The 17,171-nt window shown below is 33.5% G+C and overlaps 1 long non-coding RNA gene across 1 annotated transcript; it reads right to left on the bottom strand.

Annotated features, from left to right (window-relative positions):
- Positions 1 to 4,546: 4,546 nt before the first annotated feature.
- LOC138145651 (uncharacterized) lies at positions 4,547 to 5,705 on the bottom strand. Its single transcript, XR_011164277.1, has 2 exons — positions 4,693 to 5,705; positions 4,547 to 4,647 (listed from the first exon to the last, which is right to left on the bottom strand). It is a non-coding gene; the product is annotated as an uncharacterized lncRNA (long non-coding RNA).
- Between the last annotated feature and the right edge of the window lie 11,466 nt (positions 5,706 to 17,171).

Here is a 17,171-nt window from a genome sequence, read left to right as displayed (position 1 = left end):
AGGACAAGTTTGATGAAAATAATGGGGAAGTTCAAAAACTACTAAATGAAAATTGAGAACTCTATAGCATCTACCAGCAGGCTAGTTTGTCCATATCTAAAAAAGGAGCATTTAATTTCATCAAAAGTAAAGTGCAAGCAAAGTTTAGAGAGAGGCAGGATTGTTGGTTTTTAGTTAGATTAGATGAAATTCAGTTTTATACTGATATTAACAATCCAAAATATTTTCATGTTGCCTTGCAAGATTTTTGGGGCCACAGACCTTTGGTGCATCTCAACTACTCAGTGTTGATGGACCCACATGGATCTGTAATAATGACATGATCCTGTACAAATAGCTGAACACTTCCATAGTGTTCTCAATAGGCTATCATCAACCATTACTAAAACCATTGATCATGTGCCTCAAGTTGAAGTCAATTTTTATGTAACTGAACTTCCAAATGAAGAAGAGATTTTGAATGCCATTAGGCTCTTCCTATATGGCAAACTACTTGGTGCTGATTCCATTCCAAGAGATCTACAAGGCAGGGGCCTGACCACTCATGCGAAAGCTGACAAAAATCTTCTTAATTATGTGACAAAAGGAACTTATCCATCAGGAGATCAAGGATGCCCCTATTGTCCATGTATATAAAGGAAAAGGAAATAGATTGTCCTGTGGCAGCCACAGGGAGGTATTTCTATTTCAGTCATTGTTGGCAAGTTTCTTGCCAGAGTCCTTCTTAATCAGATAATCCTCCATCTAGAATGAGATCATCTAACTTAAAGCCAAAAAAGGCCTAAGAACGGTTGGTATGATTTTTTGCTGTCCAACAACTCCAGGAAAAATCCTAGGAGCTGAATATAAATCTCTACATAATGTCCATTAATGTGACCAAAGTCTTTGATACTGTCAGTCATGAAGGCTTGTGGGAAATTGTGGAAAAATTTGGTTGCCCAGTGTAAAATCAAGCGCAAGCAGTTTTCCAGAGTACTGCTGCTGTGAATAGCTCTAAGGTTCTGATCACATAGTATAGTGAACTCTCTATTTATTCAGCAGTAACCTAAAGCAAAACATTCACAGAAACAAAAGTACAGCATTCACAATGATATAACATATGAACTTATCACTAACATGGTCACATAGTTTTCAATTAAAGTGGCCACATAGTTTTAAATAAAAATATCATTTAGTAAGTCCTTAATCCAATCATCCTTAAGGAGCAATCCTCCCTAAAAGACACAAAGTACAAAGGTGTAAGTTTTCCCGCCCCTAGGTCACATTGTCTCAATCTCTCAGTCTTTCTTCTTGATTGGAGATTAGTTTCCAATTATCCTTAACTCAATCATCTTTAAGAGGTACAAGGTACAGAGTACAAAGTTTTCCCACCCCTATATCACAGTAAATCATGATCTTGTCAAGGAAAGGTCTTTCTTTCCACCTTGGCTCAGGCTGGCTCCTGAATTCCATGGTTCTTCTTCCATGGGTCCAGCTTACTGCATCTACTTAACTATCACTTGGATTCACAGGCAGGCAGCTCCCAGCTCCTTGTCTTGCTTCTCCTCCAGTTTCTCATCCAGCTCCCATTGCATATTGAGGCTCACAGTGTCCAGTCCACCTCAAATCCCTCACAGTTTCTGTTTCTGGGAAGACAAAGCTTGACAGAGCCACGAGAACATTCATGCGCATTGCTTTCACCATCATCAATTCACTTTCTGCCTATGAAATCAACATAGACCCACAAATAAGGTCTGAGAAATCAACATAAATCATCAATTAAGTCCCAGGACCCTTTGAAAATATCCTTCAGGACTTATGTAAACAGACAACAAGAAAGTCCTCTTTCAGGGCTTCTGAATCAGCAGTAATGTCCCAGGTCTTCTGTAACGACAGCAATGTCCTCTATCAGCAGACAGATCTGACAAAGTAAAATCAACCTAGACACACAAAGTTTTGGTGCCACAACCATGGTTCCTCCCAGCTCTCTCTGTCCCACCTTTGGCTTCTCCTTATATATGTTGGTTCTCCTTCCTTTCCTACCCTTCCTGTTGTGTCAACAAGTTCCTTCCACTTTCAAACCACATGGGGCTCAGACAAGGTGCTAAATACTTAAATAACTGAAACAAAGTGCCAAGTACTTCTTTGCTTGCCATTACACCCAGAAAAGTTCATTAGTGTGGTATGCCAGTTTCATGATGACATGCTTTCTTGAGTTCTGGATAATAGATGATGTCTCATACTTTACTACTCATAATGCAGTGAAATAGAGATGTGTGCTTGATCCCCATCTTTTTGGTTAATGTTTTCAGCAATGATGTGACATGCCTTCCACAAGGATGAAAACAACCTTAAGGTCAGTTACCACACTGAAGGTAAATGATTTAACTTGAAAAGGCCAAGACTAAAAGTAGAGGCAGAGTTGCTCCTCGACTTTTTGTGTGCCAATGATGTGCACTTAATGCAGCCTGTTAGGCTAAGTTGCAACAAAGTGTGAATTGATTCTTTCCTGTCTGTGCTAATTTTGGCCCAACAATTAACACAAAGAAAACAGAGGTTTTCCATTAGACAGCACAGTACCATCCACATTTGAAATCATCAATTGCAACATTGGAGAAATTTTGAATACTGTGAATAAGTTCACTTAACATGGCAACATATTTTCCAGGAATTTACATATAGATGATGAAGGTGATGCACGCATTCCCAGAGCTAGTTCAGCATTTGTGAGGTTCTGAAAGAATATGTGGGAGAGAAGAGTTATTTGTGTGCTGCCAACGTGAACATTTACAAAGAAGTTAATCAGGCAAATGCTATATAAAAACTGAGTTAAATTTGAGACTACTATCTCCAGAAACAAATGTGGGATAGGGGAGAATGTGCCCTTAGGTAAGTTGGGGGATGTCTGTAATTCTGATTGTTTTATATCTGTGAAATAAATATATCTTGCTAAAAAAAGAAACCGTGGCAAGGGGGAATGAGAAAAACAATGTTGTAAGCAATAGGGTGCAGAGTTCATTCTAAAGAAGTGGTTGTGGTATTTTCCAAGGTCAGATATAACTCAGGAAACAATATTAATTTTGAGACTGATTATAGAAATTAGAAAATTAACTGTGAGAAAAAGAAAAAAACCTTAAATATTTAGTTTGAGTATTTCTAAGAAATATTAATCACTATATGAATAGATTACCATTCTGATTATTATGCAGCAAAGTAATGATTTTATTATTCATTAGATATCTCAAGCTATAGACAACATGGTTTATTGGAGAAGGAGAATTAAAATAGAGTGATTTGGAGTTAGAGGACCAGAGTTCAAACCCTGGCGCTGCTACTTACTAACTACCTATGTTACCTTGCAAATAATGTGGCATTTTTTCTAAATATCAGTTTCCTCAACTATAAAATGAGGAAACTGACACAATCTAAAGTTCCTTCTAGCACTGAATTGTTGATCTTATGATCTTTTCTTTAAGTTTTAAAGTAAATGTTTTCTAAGGTACACTCATCTTCATTGCTACTCCTTTTTATTGATGTTTGCTCTTTCAAAGTGGTCACAATTTTAAAAGGATAATTTTCTATTGGTTGAATTTAGTTATATTTTAAAAATCCATGAGAGTTCCAATGATGGGGTCTCTGCCCAGCTGAACTTGTATATTTTGTTTCCTATTAGTTTTCTTTATTAGTTGATTTCAGAGAGACAAAACAGGTTCAAATTTTTCTTAGTTTGAGTTGTGTTTTAATTAGCACTACAAATGGAATTATCATTTGCCTTTCTTACTTACCATCCCTATGATTGGTGGGGAAATCTTTAGATAGATGGAAGAACTCTTTGTATTTGATTAGAAAAGTTATACTTAAGCATGTTAATATTTTACAGTATATAATTATATCTTGAGAGAGTGATAATTCATAACACTATTTCCAGATGATTTTAATTTGAATAACAGGAGAAAAATGCTTGAGACTACTTGTGATATTAAAGAAGAACTTGCGATGTGTCAATGCAATATTCTGGATTTGCAAAACAATCTTGATGAGTCAAGGGGGGTAGGAAATCAAAATTTATTGCAAATAATTTTGCCTACCTGCTCTTCTGCTTCATATTTTCTCTGCAGTTTATAGATGGTAGTCATGTTTCTCAGAAATAAATTAGCAATAATCAAAACTCTCTAAGGGCTTCTGTCAATCATCTGTACTCATTGCTCTGCCATGTAGGTCAAATGCATCCATTTCTATTATTCCTTCTTGTCAAGAAGAGATATGTAGTTATCCTGTGGTTTTTGGGTGCAACTTGCTCAGAACTGGAGAATGAAATGTCCATATGCCCTCACTGCAGGTTGCTACATGTGAGAACCAGGATGGTCAGAAAAAGTATCAGCCATGCTTTGGCCATACTTTTAAGGGATATAAAGAAAACAAAACCCCTTTCTAATTAGAATATTAAAATTGGCTGTCTCAGGAAGGAGTGTTTTCTCATTAGAGATATCTATACCAAGGTTAAAGAAGACATTTGTTGAGGAATTGCAGAGGGATATTGTAATGTAATGCCAAGGAAAGGCAACTTCCCAGGTTCAAAATACCAGCATAGGTGCTCTCTATTTTATTCAGTAACAAACCCAGAACAGAGAAGATCAAAACATGACATCATTCAAAATACAGCATTTACTAAGTGTGATTAAATAATCTCCAAGGCCTACCCCACCCCAGGACTTTCCAATCATTCAATCAATTACAAAGTCTCTGTTCCAAATACTTCTCCACCCCTAGGCTATACCTTAATTAAGTCCACCACAAAGCCCCTCTTCTCAAATGGAGATTAGTTTCCAAACATAAGTAAAATACATTCATTTGCTCAACCATAGAACACAAAAAGGTCAAAAGTTCCCCACCCCTGGATCACAATTGAATCTACCCCAGAGTTACATCAAGTTTAAACACAGCACTTAATACCCAAATGGAGGTCTTTTCTTCATCTTGACATGAGGCAAGTTCTCAGCAATCTTAGTTCCTGGGGAGACAAGGCTTAGCAAGGCCATAAGATACATTGCCAGTCCCTTCATGAATTCATCCTCTGTCTGTAGAACAGTCCTAGAACCCCTGAACACATTAGCAAAGCCCTCTCCCAGGATTTCTGTAAACATACAACAAGAAAATCCTTCTTCATGGCTTCTGAACCAACAGAAAGGCTCCCAGACCTCTGCAACAACAGCACTGTCCTTCACCAGTGGACAGTATTCATTCTGTCTGCCGGACAGTCTCCAGACCCCTGCAACAACAGTACTGTCCCTCACCAGTGGACAGTATTCACTCTCTGTCTGCAGGACAGTCTCAGGCCTTCTTAACCAAATGCCAGGTTCCAGGACTTCTTCAACAGGACAGTCTTTCACCAGTGGACAAATCTGGCAAAATAACATCAAAACAGACAGACAAAGTACCAGCAAAACAGCCATGTCTCCTCAGTCCTTGGCAGCTCAGGGGGCAGGTCTCAAAAGTCCAGGGCAATTCAAAGCGGCCACCAGCAATCTCTTAGTCTCTCTCTCTCCACGAGGTGCTGCTTCCAAAAAGAACTTCCGCCTCTCTCTTGTCTCTCCAAATCTACATCACCAGCTCCTCCCAATTCAGGACTTTCTTTTCACATCAACAAGCCCATCCCACAGGTGGGATTAACAAACTCTGGGTTTTAACACAATCAATTTGAAAACCAAGCCAATACAGGGGAATCTTTAATTGCCATTACTATCACAGATATTCCCCTCAAGTAATATCTATACTATATAACTTCTGACATCTATTCCAATTGAGAGTTTGTGATTCTGTGATAACAGTCTATAGGTATAGCTACCTCTTGTACTTCATCATCTGTCATAATTTCTTCACCTGTAATATTTCAATCTTTTAACTTTACCTCTATGATCATAATACATTCTTTTGTCACCTCTCCTATCCCCGTATACTAAACTTATTTCCCCATCCCTTTCCTTTTAGTCCACAAGTCTTTTGCTAGTTTTTCACGCTCCTCTACCAAGCCTGGATTCCATAGTCAACATTGACATTTCTCCTTTAATTTCTCTGTCTACCATGCCCATGTCCAACACTAGCTTATCCACTACCAGCCAATGATTCTTTTACTGAACTTATTGTCCAGAGATTTTTAACAAATTATAAAAAGTATCAACTGTTTGACGTTCTTGCTATCTAATACAAACATGGTTCTCATTGCTGTGCAAACTTCTTTTTATTCCTCTTTACTAGCTCCCTATTGCATTCTCTTCTGGGCATCCTAATACTTTTCCACATAATTCAGATCCACTGTCTTCCCACTTCACTCTTGAAAATAATGTGAAGTCTTATTTAGCATTAAAATCAAAGTCATTTTAATGAGTCCTCTCAGCATCTGTTCCTGTATGTTAACACATCAGTCCTTGCAGAAGGTGTATGTAGTAATCAAGTCCCATTGTATTCATAAAGTTGCTACATAAAACTTGCTTTGAAAGACTGTGGTGAATGGGAAGGAGATGCTAGAGTGCTGAAGATAAACAGATGCCTCAATTAAAAAAAAACAAACGTGAACATAAAAAGGAAGGAGAAAGAAGGAAAGAATCAAGGAAATAAAAAGCAAGGAAAGAAGAATGGAAAGAGGGGAGGAAAAAAAAGAGAATCCTTAATGTATTATTTGGTTAGCATCCCATTAGGTCCTAGGAAAATTCAGTAATATGTTGTTAAATTGATGATTTATGAGCATTTATAATGAGAAAATGGTATCACTAATGACTAGCATGGTTTCATCCAGAATAAGAGATACCAAATTGACCTCATTCCCTTCTTTTGAAAGCTAGACTAAAATTTCAGAGAAATGCTAAATTAGATACAATCTTTCAAGTAATATTCATGAACAGGGTATGCCAATGTAGGTTTTATGATACTAGTGTTATGCACAATTTTGATTTATTCAATTTCTAGACCAAAAAGATGTCTTCAATGTTATAATTGTCAAGCTGAATGGAAATCTCTAATGAAGTGTCATAAGGATCTATTTTGACCCTTATCAGTTCCATATTTTTATTAATAAATTGGAGGAAGTCATAGATAAATGCTTATCAAATAGGAAAATAACTCAAATTTGGGAGAGATTATCTAGAAGATGAGTCACAGAGGAAAGATTCAACAACATGTTGATAAACTAGATTAATGGATCCAGTCTCATAAAGTATTTTTTTTTACAATTAGATGTATTATTTTACCACCAAAAGGAAATTGCCACATGGAAACTCAATTTATCAATGAATGTACCAATCAATGTACTACATACCACATAAGCATGCTCTGCTTCTTTTAAGGGATTTATCTGGGGCACTGAAATTTTAAATCAACTTTTTTTAGGATCACACAACCAGTAGGTGACAAAAATGGAATTTTTGAAATCAGATCTTCAAAATTTTAAGTCCATATGTTTATCCATTATACCATATTGTCCCCTGTCACTTCACATTGCTACTAAGTTACACAATACTGTACTTAGAATTAAAAATAATCATCTTGATTTCAGACTGAAGATGAATCAGAGAGATCAAGTAAACATGCACGAATAGTAAACATATTATAATGTAAATCAATATAAGTCAATTGTGTGATGTGGTGATTACATACAAGCTAATGAAATCTTTGGCTTCATTAAGAGAGGTATAGTGCCCAGAATGAAAATTATGACTAGACAATTTCTGCAGTCTAATATTTTTTCTAAGTGTCATATTTTAAGGACATTCACAATTTGGAATACTTTTAGAGGCAGGCAACCAGCATAATGAAGGTTGAGAATTCCACATGATATAAGAAATATTTGAAAGAATTAGTTTTTAAAGTTTTAAATATCCTCCCTTCCTCCCCAAGGTGGCATGGATCAGAAAATAAATATCAACTCTATACATACATTCCTATTCAGCATATTTTCACATTAGTCATGTTGCATAGAAGAATTATAACAAATGGGAGAAACCATGGGAAAGAAAACAAAGCATAACACAAAAGAAAAAGTAGCTTCACTCTGCATTCTGACTTCATAGTTCTTTCTCTCATTGTGGATGGCGTTTTCCATCATGAGTCCTTTGGAAATATTTTACATCCTTACATTGCTGAGAAGGGCTAAATATATAAAAATCAGTCCTTGCATACTGTGACTGTTACTGTATATAATATTCCCCAGGTTTTGTTTACTTCTGTCAGCATCAGTTCATATAAGTCTTTCAGGTTTTTCTGAAGTCTGCCTGTTCATTATTTCTTATGGCACAAGAATATTCCATTGCATTCATATACCACAACTTGTTCAGCCATTTCCCAATTGATGGGCATCCCCTCAATTTCCAGTTCGTGGTCAACACAAAAAGAGCTGCTTTAAATATGTCCTTTCCCCATTTTTATGATATCTTTGGGATACAGCCCTAGAAGCGGTATTGCTGGGTCAAAGGGTATGCACATTTTTATAGCCCGTTGGGCATAGTTCTAAATTGCTCTCCAGAATGGTTGGATTAGTTCCCAGCTCTACCAACAATGACTAATGACTTTCCCACATTTTGTCCAATATTTATCATTTTTCTGTTTCATCATGTTAGCCAATCTGATGGCACCTCAGAGATGCTTTGATTTTCATCTCTCTAATCAATAGTGATTTAGAGCATTTTATCATATGACTAGATAGTTGTTTATATCCTTTGACCATTTATCAATTGGAATGATATAGATTTGACTCAGTTCTCTATATATTTTAGAAATGAAGCCTTTATCAGAGACCCTAATTGTAAAAATTCTTTCCCAGTTTTCTACTTCCCTCTTAATCTTGGTTGCATTGACTTTGTGCAAAAATTTTCAATTTAATGTAATCAAAATTATCCATGTTGTATTTCATAATGTTCTCTATCTCTTGTTTGGTCATAAATTTCTCCATTCTCCATAAATCTGAAAGATAAACTATTCCTTGCTACCCTAATTTGTTTATAGTGTAACCTTTCCCTTATTAAACAACAGTATTGTGCTTTGTCAAAAAGGTCTCCAGTGATCTTTTTAAATTATTATTATGAATTTGATAGTCATCAACAAGCAGAGACATGTTCTTATACATAAGGAAAGAATTAGAAGATTGAATACCAAACTAAGAATCTACCATCTGTCACTCTTGTCTTTTAAAGTATGTATCAACTTTAACATGACAGTTCTATACTGGTCTTTTCGTCTGTATTGTCTTCTGAACTGTCTTCTGCTCAACAAATCCAAAAGCCTTCATTTCTGCACTTATTTTACCTTTAAAGCCTCACTTCACCCTTAGCTTTCATGACCTCTTATGCTATTTTTTTGGGCAATGTTGATGCCCACTCCTTCTTGAAACTCTCTACTTCCAAGTCATTATATTATTCTGATTTCCCACCTTCCACTTTAGCTCTCATAGATGTAGGATTAGCATATTACTCTCATTAGATACTGAGAAGGTTAACAGCTAATGTCATCATTTATGTGACTCCAATCAGATACTGGGTAGTTGAATAGTAATAACCTACTTGTTTCTCCTTCTCCAATCAATTTTGCACTCTGTTACTAGGTTATTGTTCCTAAACAACCAAATTTTCTGGAGAGACCTAAATAAACTAATGAAAGGAGCAGAACATTGTACATAATTACAGACACATTGTATCTGTGATGATTAACTTTGATAGACAGGGCTCCTTTTAGCAATGCAAGGCTGTAAGACAATTCCAAAGGACTCATAAGGGAAAAAGCAATACATACCCAAAGAAAGAATTGTGGAATCTGAATGCAGATTGAGGTAAACTACTTCCTCTCTCTCTCTTTTTCTTTTTTTTGTTTTGTTTCTTCTTTCTTTGTCCATTCCATTGGTTATAATCCTTCTTTACAACTTAACTAATGTTTAATGTGAAGGTATTTGTAGAACCTATATTGGATTGCATGCTACCATAGAGGGGGAGCAGGGAGGAGATGGAGGGGAAAATTTTGAAAATCAAAAAAGCTTGTGCAACCGAATGTTATAAACTAAAAGCAAACAAACAAACAAATAAATAAGTGAATAAATGAATGAATGGATAAACAAATAAATTAAAAGAAAATATAATTTTCCCTATCTGCCTTATGGGTTATATCAAATTTTCTTTAAAAATGATTGGAATAGTTTTTGAGATTTATTAGCTAATGGAAACAAAGCTCAGACTTTCAAAATAACTTCTGTGTGCCCGAAGCACAAAAAACAGCTCATGAGGGGGCAAGGGTTTGTTTTTCCTCATATTTCTGATTAGAAAATCAACATGGCAAGCACAGAAGCAGGCAACCAATAAAATGTTTCAGGTAAGATTTGAATATAGTTCTTTGTATGCTTAGTCCCATGTTCTATCTACTATTCTACAATGTCTCTCAAAATTATGAGTACTTTCATTAAGGTTTTAGTATTGGCGATGGAAAGGAAGGAACAGATTTAAATCACATATCAATAAGTGCTTAAATGACTTTTAGTCTATAGTGGAGAGTTGAAGAAAGTGGATATTGATAAAGACCAAAATAATCAGGAAAGGTTTGTAAAAGAGATGAAGCTTTAATTTGAAAAGAAGTGTCATATTTGGCAGAGGAGAAAATATTTTAAGTGAAGTGCAAAATCTTAATGAAGGCATAGAGACAGATATGAGTATGGCATGAGCATGTGATCATGGGGAAACCAAACTCCAAAAGCACTAGAGTGTAAGATGGATATTAGGATATATATATTAGGCTATATATCTTAGGTATAATTCTGAAAGGTAAAATATAAAAATATATTGGTGAATCTTGAAATTCAGATGAAGGATACACACACATATATGTATAAATACACACATACATGTATACATCTATATGTGTATGCCTATATATGTTTGTATACACACATATGCATACACAGAGACACATAATTTTGTAAGTTATGGGGAAGGGGAGACAATAACAGTTAAATAAAATGAATGTTATTTGGACCATGATATTCATTGTTATGGAGTAGAATTGGAGTCAAGAGCCTACAACAGTAATAGGAAATCATGAAGACCTGGCCTAGGAATATACATATACATACATACATACATATACAAAACATACACATATGTAGATATACATGCATATATATTTAGTGGAATGAAGGGTAGAGTCCATCTTGTCCAAACCAATCATTTTACAGATGAAAAAATGGAGTCCTAGGAAGGTTTCTTATTGCCATACTTACAGGCACTTACTTTAAGTTTTTACATATGGAGAAAACTATGATTTGATCTGATCCTAGATCCTATGACTTCAGAGTCCATGACCTTTCCACTGTAAAATGCTATAGTGCTAGAGGGAATATAGAGGAAGAATGGATAGGAGAGTCCTTCTGTAAACCCTATACTTAAGCACCATTACCCATGTGTTGGAGCTAGTGTAGTTTCTTATCTCTAGGAAAAGCATGTTCTCTCTACCAAATACATGCCCAAAACAAAAGCTGACTGGTTTATTAGCCTTCAGTCAAGGTTGCTTTGTCATTTGATATCCACTTTATCTGGAGAACAAGACATAACTTTCTCCCAGTGGCCCTGACTGTACATCCATATTAGAGTTAAAAGCATTTCTAAAGTAATGCAGTCTATTTATTGCCAAAATATTAGACTAATTTATTTTCATTTATATGGAAAGTAGGACACACTTGACAGCTATTAATCCATACAGTAATTAGCATTAACTTTGCAAGCTGCAGATAATATAAAAAGCTTATGCTGTGATATAAAATTTTTCAATGGATCATAATTAGCATACAACTTCAGTTTCTGATTATTCATTTTTATTTGATTGTTTTAGAGGTTGTGGTTAATTATTGTAAATGAATATAAATTATTGATACTGTATGTTGGAGGGACTGGGGAAAGAATGATAATTTTGACATTGTTATTTTTCTCTTATATTTTAGTTAATATTTTTAAAACAAGACAATTATTGTAATTTTGTCCTTTTTATATTAAAGGATAAAATGCAATATTTTACTATTTTTGAATTTTGAAAAATATAGTATTTATGGTATATTTAATATTGCTTTAAATTCCATATTTAATAAACCTTAAGTTTTTGGGAATGTCCTTATAATACTTTTATTTGTTAACTTGTGTCCTAACAATAACAAGTCTAAGAAATATTATTATTTAATGTTTCTCAATCATAATCAACTTGTAAAATTTTAGTTTTCACTAAAAGACATAAGAAAATTGATTTAAAGCTTGAGAGGACCTTAGAGGTCATTTAGTATGACCCCTTCATTTTAGAGATGAAGAAACTGAGACCTGAAGAGGTAAAGTGACACTATTGAAGTCATGTAGCTTATATATGACAGCAAAAAATTTAAACTTAGCTTTTCTGTATCTAAACCAGAAGTCATTCATTGTACCTTTTGAATCAGCATGGTAAAATGGAATGGGAAACGATTCTGGAATTAAAGGATGTGAATTTGAATCTTGTCCCCTGATACTCCCCTAGGAATCTCAATTTCCTTACTAAAAATGAGGGGGTTGTATTAGATGACTTCTGAAATTCCTTGCTGCCCTAGATCCATGATCTTGTGATATGTTTGTTATGAGTAAATAATACTAAAAGCATAAATAAATTCATAGTATTGTTTTTATGTACTTGTATCTATTAGTTTCTATCTTTATTTGGAGAGACAGATATTTCCCAGAATCAAGGACAACTTAACTTTAGCCGAATACTAGCAATATTTATTTATTTTTTTTCTTTTTTCTTTTTGGAGGGTGAAGCCAGAGCAATTGGCATTAAATGAGTTGCCCAAGGTCACAGGGCTAGTAAGTGTTAAATGTCTGAGGTCACATTTGAACTCAGGTCCTCCTGACTCCAGGGCTGGTGCTGTATTCACTGTGCCACTTAGGTGCCCCAACCAGCAATATTCAAAATAAGAATTTCTGGAACTTACAAAATGGTAACTCTTGTTTTTGAAAAAAAGGGTCTAAAAACAGCATAGCTCAGGTTCATTATATCTATTCAGAAGAGCATAATGTTAATGATTCCAGGTCTCAGGTTCAATTCCACTAGGAATAAATTAACTTCAGTCTGTAAGGCACAAATCATATTCAACATTCTCATTTCAATATTTACCAAAAAAAAAAATGAACAAATGATCTGTCATTGGTCACAAATGAGGCTCATGAATGATCTCTGCAAAAATAAAATTACCAAAAAAATATATGATTTGGATTTTATGAAATTGAAAAGCTTTTTTTTTAAAAGCTTTTTCATCAACAACATCAATCTAATGAGATTAAGAAGGAAAGAGGTTTTTTTTTTTTTTTAGTAATATGCAGTAATTCTTTGGTAATTTGCTTGATGTCAATGAAAAAAACCTAATTTACTTCATTTAAAAAAATTTTTCCTATATGGGCTCAACCTGTCAATTAGTTTACTCTTGCAACTCTATGAAACTTCAATGCAATAAATGAATGAGTGAAATGAAATGTGTGTGCATATGACAGTGTAGATTGGTGAGCCCTCCTTCAGCTTCCCCATAGGCATCAAGGTAAAAATTACTGCCTGAGTCATCTCTTTCCATTCTTTCCCCTAATATTTAGGTCTCCATTTCTATAAAGAATGTTTTCTAGTTTAATGGAAATATTTTGTAATTCCAACAAGTATCTCAGCAGCTAGACCCACAATTATCTTACACATTCTAAAATTATTTTAGATGAAATTTCCCTTTAAATCTTTTCCTGCTGAGCTATGTTTGATACATTCAGAAAAGTTAATATCTCATGTGACTTTATGACCTACAACTTTTTTGAAGATATTAATTTTTCATTTATTTCAACTGAATCAAGAATTCCTAAAGTAAATCATCATATAATCAGAAAAAAGTAATGGACATATTTGCTAGTCTCCAGTGCTTATTCCCCCAATTATTTTTCTTGTTTAATTGTTATAGCTGGCCTTTTTAGTATTATATCAAATAATAGAAGGGATATTAGATACCTTGGCTTTGCCCACCAAGGAATTTATTGAAAGGGTTAATTTCATCCCCTTAAAATGGAATATTGGTCTTTGGATTTCTTTACACAGATGGCTCTTGTGTGGTGTCAAACTATGAGTATTTTTTCTTATATCTATTAATAAAATGACATGATTTTTGTTGCCTTCTTATTACTATGGTCTATGATTTTGACAGGTTTCCAAAAATTAAACTAATAATGCATTATTGCTACAAATCCAATGCAGTTATGCAGTGTGATCTCTTTTTTTCTGTCCCTGTAGTTGCATCACAGAGTATGATTATATTTGTCCCATAAAAGGAATTTACTATGACATCTTTTATTATTATTATTATTATGTACACAGCTTGTATAATATTAGAATGAATTATTCTTTGATAGAATTCATTTGTAAATCTATGTGGAGCCAGTATTTTTTCACTTTTGACTTTTTAATTTCCTCTACTCAAAATCATTTAAATTATCTATTTTTCTATTAATCTGAACTTTTCATATTTTTTATAAATATCCATTTCTTTTGATGGTTAATTTTATTAACTTATACTGAGCAAAATAATTTCTAATAATTTCTTTTATTTCTTGATTTGCTGTTATTTATCTTTTTCATTTTGATTCTATTTTTAGGGTTTTATACTTTCTTTTTAAAATCAGAGTAACTAAATGATTTATCTCTAAAACTTTTTTCATCAAAAATTCTTTCTACTTTAGTTTTTAAATTGAAACAGTTTTGTGCTTTAAATTTTGCTAATCACTTCTTTGATTTTTAAAATTTTATTTTTGGGATTTAATTTGTTTTTTATTTTCCTTTTTTGAAATTCCCAACTCATGTTTCTTCTGCTGAAAAGATGTTTAAGGATATATATTTTCTCCTTTTATTCCTTACAATTTTATTGCATTATGGTCAGTAAAGATATTTATTATTTCGGTTTTTCTATTTTTGAAGTTTTTTTATACACTAACACATGGTCAATTTTATAAAGTCATCATTCACAACTAAGAAATATATGTACTCCTAACATCATAACTACATTTTCTAAAATTATCTTCAGATCCTTAGCTTCTTTTTATTTTGTCTGTGTTTTCAAAGTGTTAATGGGGTACTTTGAGACATCTAACTCTTACAGTAAAACCATTTCTCTCCAAAACATTTAACTTTTTCCATAAGTATTTAGTTGTGGAATCAGTTATTGAAAACATGATTGAAACTGATACTAAAAAATTGTCTATGACATCAATATAATGTGGTTTCTTTTTTTCTATTTTAATGAAGTTATTTCCTATGACACAGCAATATTCCAACTCAAATCACATCCTATCTGAAAGGTTGTCTATGGAAGTTTTCCCCCAATTTTCTTCATTCCTTTCTTCTTGGATTTGTTTATATGATAAAGTTCTAATTGAAAATTAACACAATTATCCATCTTATACTTCAACAATGTACTCACCTTATAGTATAGTTTATGATCTTATACGAACTCTTTAATCTACTTCAATGACATCTTTTTTTTCCACCTGGTTTCTCTGAAGTTCCTAACCTTTTTGTTCTTCCAAATGAACTTTGTTGTTATTTTTTCCAACTCAGTAAGATTTTTTTTTTCTTTAGTAACTTAATTTGGATAGCATTGAAAAAATAGTTTGGTTAGGTAAAATTGTCATATTTTATTAAAACATTTTTACCTACACATGAGCAATAAATATTACTTCTATTATTTAGATTGTGTCATTAGCTTCTGTTTGTTCTATCTAATTTTCAGGCTATTATTCAGATATTTTTATTAATCTCTTACACAAAACTGTGAAATTTCCTTCCAAGACTCTATAGCTTTCATTTATCTTTTCTTATTCTTTCATCTAGTGCACTCATTTCAATTACAAAACATTGTTACTCCTTAAAAAACCCCATTTCTTTAATTTCTTTTAGGAATCCTGGTTGAACTTGTGTCTAAAGCATGTTTTTCTTTGAAGCTTTGTTTGTATATATTTTGGTGCTATACTCTTCTTCCGGCTTTATGTATTAGCTACCTAGTCATCATTATAGCTCCCCATGGTGGGATTAATTTTTTTTATGTCTAACCTTACTTCCTAAATTTGTACTTTGTATTAGGACTAAGCTTTGTGTGCTTTTGGAGATGATATTTGGGACTTTATTTGTCCTGTTTTACATCCTCTCATCCTGGACTGCTTTCTTGGTATATTGAGTGTTGTGTTCTTCAATAATCTCAGTGGTAGCTCTATGTTACAAGTGTGAATTTTTTGTAAACATCATATTTTTTAGATTCTGCTTTCTATTTCATTCTGCTATATTCTTCTATATTATTAGTTTATCATGGTATTCTTATTTATTATTTTGGTTATTAATTGTGTATTTACCTTATCCTATCCCCTTGTAGCTTCTCTTCCTCTCTTTTTTTCTCCCACTCCTCATTACAAATTGCAGTACAAATGGTAGAAAGAGGGAGTTTGGCTAACATTTATGATCTATAAAAGAAGTAATGTTTTTCTGCTTTTTGTCACCCCTTTCTTCCCCTTTTCCTGTACCTCATTGCATTCTTTTACTTTTCATTCTTTTTTTTCCCCATTCAGTAATCAATTCATTCTTCCTCGTCCATGACAGAGATTGTTTTTCTTATGGATATTCAATATCTCTCATGACCTCCCCTGTGTGTCTATTCTCCCCCTCTGGTGTTCCTGTTCCCTCCTACTCCCTTTGTGAATTGACTGTATTTGTATAACGTGACCTTTATGGGCAGGTATATTTGTAATTAAGTCTAGCCCTCCTTTGTCTGGCATAGAAGAAAGCATTTCATATGCATGTTTCCATCGCCATTTCCTTCAGGTTAAAATACTCTTCATTTTATCTGCCTACTTGTATTGTGTGAGGTAGTGATTTATCTCTGTTTCCGCCTCCTTTCTTCCTATTACACAGATATGTAAAAATACGTGTGTATACATATTCTATAGGCATATATATGTGTGTCTATATACATATATATATATATATATATATATATATATATATATATATATATACATATATATAACAATTTCTTTTGTTTAAAAACAGTTTTGATTTTGTTTTAATATTTTAAGTTATCCCAATGAGTCATTGTTTTCTTTTTGGTCTATTGTAATTTTCAGTGAATTCAATTT

The sequence above is a fragment of the Petaurus breviceps genome, unplaced genomic scaffold (assembly GCF_028583685.1).
Source record: "Petaurus breviceps papuanus isolate PSGF00001 unplaced genomic scaffold, PetGlider_PUasm1.0 90743, whole genome shotgun sequence".
Lineage (NCBI taxonomy): Eukaryota > Metazoa > Chordata > Mammalia > Diprotodontia > Petauridae > Petaurus > Petaurus breviceps.
Note: the sequence above shows the minus strand (reverse complement) of the source record. Positions and strands in the feature narration are given on the sequence as shown.